The following is a 6,000-nucleotide window of genomic DNA, read 5'->3' as shown; positions in this document are numbered from 1 at the left end:
TACTACTACTACTACTACTACTACTACTACTACTACTACTACTACTACTACTACTACTAACTAGCATTTATATAGTGTCTACTATGTGCCAGGTACTAAATACTTTGCAAATATTATCTCATTTGGTCTTTATGATAACTCTGTTCAGTTATTTTGGTCAAGTCTGACTCTCTGTGACTCCATTTGTGGTTTTCTTGGCAAAGATAATTAAAATGGTTTGCAATTACCTTCTCTAGTTTATTTTACAGATGAAGAAACTGAGGCAAACTGGGTTAAGTGACTTGTCCAGGGTCACACAGCTAGCCTGTATCTGAGGTCAGATTTGAACTTGTAAAGATCGGTCTTCCCAATTTCAAGCCCAGTGCTCTATCTACCATGCCACCTAGTTTTCCTATAACAAGTCTGGGAGGTAAGACTGTTGCTGTAATTAGACCCATTTTGTAGTTGAGGACACTGGCAGAACAAGAGTAAATGACTTGCCCAAGATCACATAGTTACTGTCTGAGGCTGGATTTGGACTCAGATCCTCTTGATTTTAGACCTGTGCTGTATCCACTTCACCAATGAGCTGCTTTGCTGACTCTAAGGTCAGCACTCTCTCTCCCTATACCCTGCTCCCTCCACATTTTACAGATAAACCATTTTGGTTTGACTGATTTCATCAATCTAGAGAAGTACCATCATGGGCACTTTCTCCCAATGCAGATTGGCAATTCATCTATAATCCGTCATCTTAGGGAGCTGTCTGGGGATGCTGGGAGGGTTAGTGATTTGTTTATGGTTACCAATAAGCATTTATTAAGTACCTGTTAGATTCCAGATTCTCTGCTAAACACACAGTTATGAACTTGAACCCAGATTCTTCTCTGTCCATGACGCCACACTGCCCCTTTTGGCCACATCTCCCTGGATGAGGTGTAGACATAGTGATGGTCCCAGCCAGAAGTCTTCCACTACCACCCACTGAAGCCCAGGGGTCCTCTGCAGCTTGTACACTTTATCTGAATTTTGGGCTCATCAAGCTGTTGTTTGTCCGTCATTCTTGAAGAGGACCATGACATCAGGGAGGTGATGCCATGACTTGCAAGTAGATTGGATTTAAATGAGGAGGGCTGTACAAAGTCACCAGCCTCACTTTCTCCTCCGGAGCCATCTGGGTCCAGCGGCCAGATCTAGATCAGGACGGCTAGAGAAGGCCTGGAACAGCAGTTCTCTGTTTGGTATGGCAGGTGATAAACCCACTCTTAAAAGATGGTTGCCTAATCCTTGCTCACTTCACTCCAAGTGTCCCCATGTATTCCTCTCTTAAGGCTGGGTCTTATTCCTGAGGAAATCCATTTGCTGCCCCAGTTTTGCTGAAAGTGGAGGTGCCTGGCATAGCCCGAACAAGAGCTATTTTGCTGAATTTTGTGAGAGATGTAATATTTATAATAATAATAACAATAAAAGAAAAGTCTTTAACATATAAATGACTCTGCAGAGATGCAAAGTAATCAAATCCAACGATACTTCCTTTATGCTCAGAATCCCAAGGTGCTTCTCTTGGCAGTGGGAGAGACTCTGCTCTGGTTTAATCAGTGGAAGATGAGGGGAAGCAGGACATTGCCTGGGCTCTAGCTGGCCCCCTCGGGAACAGCCTCATCCATGTGAGTCCAAGGAGAGGCCCCCGGGGCAGCAGCAAAGGGCCTGATAGCCAGGTGACTGGGCCCCAACCCACTGCCAGCCAAAGGGCACATGTGATTTGGAACCCCATCCATACCTCCCCAGTCACATATACAGCCAATGAGAAATCTGAAGGCTAAAAGGAAAATCAAGGTCAACCTTGAAGTGGAAAAAAGGAAAACTCTGGAATTAATCTAGCCCCCCAATGGAGTACAGACAGACGTGTGATTGTTTCCTTTAGGGAGTTCCTGGTATGAAAAATCCCTCCACCTACATAGATCCCAGGTTTACATGGTTGTTTTGGGGAGAAAGAGAAGTAATTTTCCCACAGTCACAAAGCTATCATGTTTTAGAGCTTAGACTTGAACCCAGGACTTTCTGATTCAAAGGCTGATTCTCTCTTCCTTATATCACACCGCTTCCCAAATAGATTAAAGACCTCAGGCAGACTTGAAATCATGGTGGTCTGAAATTCATTGCCTTTTGAATGGGGCTTCATCATGCTCATTTCCCACATGTATGCCTAACAAAAGTCTCATCGAATCATTCCCAGTGTGGGAAGGAACCTTATAAGCTGCTCTAAGCTTCACTCCTAGATTGAATCTCTTCCAGAGAGGAGGACCGAATGTTGAAGACCTGGGATTTGAATCCTGCCCCTGATTCTTATTACCTGGGTAAGCTTCTCTGAGCCTTTCTTAGTTCCTTCATCTGTAACATCAGACTGCCAATACCCACAGTGCCTGCCTTACGGGGATATTGGAAGGCTCATGTGAGCTACACAACTCAGCTTTAGTCTTTATGACCCTCAAGGCTTGCTCTTATAATAATGAGGACCACAAATGAGATAATTAGAGTGCAGAGAGTGAAAGTGACTCATCCTAGGTCATGCAGCTCATTATTTGCAGAGCTGGAGCTAGAATCCAGGTCAACTAGAAAGAGTCTATTTCATTTGGATGGCGACCATTTGGAAGAACAGCTTTGGTTTGAGGATACTTGACCCTGGAGAGCACTGGATTTGGATTCAAGTCCCAGCTTTGTTCCTTATTGGGAAAAGTGACTTCCTCTTCTTGGGCCTCAGTTTCCTCTCCTATGAAGGGAGAATGTTGGATGAAATAACCTCTAAACTCCATATTTTTGGTTCCATGGACTCATAGCAACTGATCCATTTTACTGGCTCCCATTCAAACTGAATTGGTAGCATTTAAGATCCTTGACCTAGTAGTCAGACCCTCAGCATTTGCAGCCTTTGTTCAGGTAGAATAACAGAATGAGATTGTTCCAGGCCAGGTGCACACCAGTCTCAAAATGCCGGGTCAGGATTCACTGAGATTGAGTCAATGAGACAAATGGGAAAAATAGCCCCTTTTTGTAGATGACGTAGTGAGGCCTCATAATGCATTGATGAGCACAGCTCTCCAGGTCTTGTTGAACTCTATGGGGGCATGTCCAGGTCGGCAGTGAAGGCAACTTGGAGAGTAGTGAGGTATTCATCAGGACCAAAGAGTTAAATCTCCTTCTAGGGCCTTCAGCACATCATCCAAGGTGGGCTAAGGCCAATTTTACCAATTAGTGAAGCTGGTCAGATTCCATTGTATAATTTGGAATGTTTGGCTACCTGTCTCTAAAGAACAGTCTCTTACTGTATTGCTACCCATATCTTTACTCTGTGTCTCTGTGTTATTTAACCATGGCTATGGGTTGCTTATATGGTTGGAACTGATCACTGTTTCATTTGGCCTAGTCAGCCCTTTAGGGCTCAAGACTGGGGACAATATGTAGCACTCACTGCCAAGATGTCACTTCTCTATTCTGTGAGGACAGGTCTCATTCCTGTTCTTTCCATCTAAGAGGAGAAGGAATAATCTGAGACCTCCTAGGCTGACTCCCATATTAACCTCTTTTTTTTTTTTAAGCAATTGGGGTTAAGTAACTTGCTCAAGGTTACATGGCCAGTTATTTTGTGTTTCTGAGGCTGGAACCAATCCCGTGTTTCCTGACTCTGGGGCCGGCGCTTTTACTCACTGTGCCACCTGGCCACCCCCATAGTTTTTATTTTAAAAGCAATTGGGGTTAAGTAACTTGCTCAAGGTTATATGGCCAGGTGTTTCTGGGTGGGTGCTAAGTGTCTGAGCCCAGGAGTCGATCCCCAGGTCATCCCAACACTGGAGCCAGTGCTCTTACTAGCTGTGCTACCTGGCCACCCCATGGCCACTGCCATATTAACCTCTTCTTTCCCAGGTGTGCCATGGTCTGACATTTTTCTTTTTTGTCAATATAAAGACAATTGGGTGCCTCTTATGGAGAGAGTGAGAAGGCTGAGAGGGAGCTAGGAATACCCTGGCAGGGCATAGTTGTGAGATTCTGGGCTAGTTATTCAACTTCTCAATTTCAGTTTTCTCATCTACAAAATGGGGATAATAAAAATAATATCATCTACCTCCAAGACTTGTTGGGAAGATCCAATGAGATAATATATGTGCCATTCTTTGAAAATTTAAAAGTGCTCTATGGGTTGTCCCAAAAGTCTTCATGCAACCATCAAAACTTAAAGCTGTGCTGAGACTTTTGGGATGCACTTTACAAATGTTAGCTGCTATAATTATAGTTTAAGCCCTTCCTGAGCAAAGAATCCTCTCTACAACAGTATCAACAGCCATCCAGCTTTTGCTTAAAGGCTTCAAATGAGGGGAAATCTACTTTATCTAGAGGCAATCTATTTCTCCCACTTCTAAAAAAATAAAAATATTAAAAATTATTTATTTTTAAATTAAATTAATTAAATTTATTTTATAAATAATTTATAATAAATTAAATTAATAATTAAAAATTAAAAAAATTAAAATTAATTTTAATTTTAAAGATTAAAAAAATTCTACCTCTTCCTCCCACTTCCTCCTCCCCCACCACCCTAAAAATAAAGAACTAAAACCCTTGTAACAAGTATCCATAGTCAAGTGAAACAAATTTTCTCATGGGTCATATCTAATACACATATGTGCACACACATATATGCTTACGTGTATATAATGTTTCACTCTGTAGCCAGAGTCCATTGCCTTTCTTTCAGGATGTGTGCAGAATGTTTGATCCTGAGTTCTCTGGAATGTGAATTGGACATCACGCTGACATGAGTTCTTAATATTTCCCTCTCTTTTTTATATTTTAAATACACTGTCCAAATTCACATGGCTAATGTGGACCAATTAAAGAAACTCCTGCATAGCCAATGGACAGGAGAGTTGTCTCTAGATGTTTAAAAGATCATCATGTGGAAGACAAAGTAGGTAAGTTTCTGCTTGACCCCAGAGAACATAACCAGGCATAATGGGTGGAAGCTGTAATGAAGCAAAGGCAGAATCAGACTGCAGGACCAGGTCTGGCACTGCTAATAAGACACCGCACTTGCCTCAGAGGCATGGCGGTGGTAGCCTGTAGTGGAACCCACTATGTGCCTCCTGGACCTATGTTGCCCACAAAACACAAACTTTCCAAGAAGAGTCAATATTAATTCAGAAACAAACCACAGTATTATTGGCTTCTTCCCCCTGGAATTGAGCCATACTATACAGATGAAATTCTGCAACACAAATGAAATTTTTATATTGCTTGTATGCTGTGGGTTTATGTTGAAATTCATTTTCTCCAACATACAATACATCTCAGCTGCTATTAAGCCTGACAAACTCTAGGAATTGAGCTTGCAGATGAACAGACAAACAATTCCCTGCAATTTTTTGTGGGGATGATGGATTCACTTGGCTCTCCTGGTGCTGTATCTATTAGATATGTATGATATACGTTGAGATGGGGGCTTCCTCTGCCCCTCCTCTTGCTGTCTGAGTTTGTGGCCTACGACATCTGCTTCCCTTTTCCTGGAGTGAAAAATGCAAATAGAACCTTGCTTCTGAGCTGAGGAAGGGGTTGGATGACTGCAGAACAGTTAGTAATTACAGATTCGGCAAATCCCAGAGTTTGGAACACATGCCCCTTACTAGTCCAAACCACACCTGAATGAAAATCTGCTTGCTGTCCTCTCTGAGAAGCAGTCATCAAGCTTTTGCTTGAAGGGCTCCAAGGAGAGAGGAACTCACTGTCTCCCGAGGTAGCTCATTCCACTTTTGGACAACGAATGGTTAGGCAGATTTTCCCGATATCAAGTCTAAATTTGCTTTGTTGCTATATCACCTATTATGCTTGGCTATGTCTTCTGGGGCCAAGCAGAATTTATCTACTCTATCTTCCATATTTTATTTAGCCCTTTAGATACTGGAAGACAGCTGTCATCCTCCCCCTCAGGCTTGTCTTCTCTGGGATAAACATTTTTAGTTCATTTAACTG

General features: G+C 42.4%; 1 protein-coding gene across 1 annotated transcript in view; it reads left to right on the top strand.

The window, feature by feature from the left end:
• Positions 1-6,000, top strand: part of GRID1 (glutamate ionotropic receptor delta type subunit 1) — a 1,154,654-nt gene that overhangs the window by 146,602 nt on the left and 1,002,052 nt on the right. The window lies entirely within an intron of this gene.

The sequence above is a fragment of the Petaurus breviceps genome, unplaced genomic scaffold (genome assembly GCF_028583685.1).
Source record: "Petaurus breviceps papuanus isolate PSGF00001 unplaced genomic scaffold, PetGlider_PUasm1.0 90825, whole genome shotgun sequence".
Taxonomy (NCBI): Eukaryota; Metazoa; Chordata; class Mammalia; order Diprotodontia; family Petauridae; genus Petaurus; species Petaurus breviceps.
This window is presented reverse-complemented; position numbering and strand designations above follow the sequence as displayed.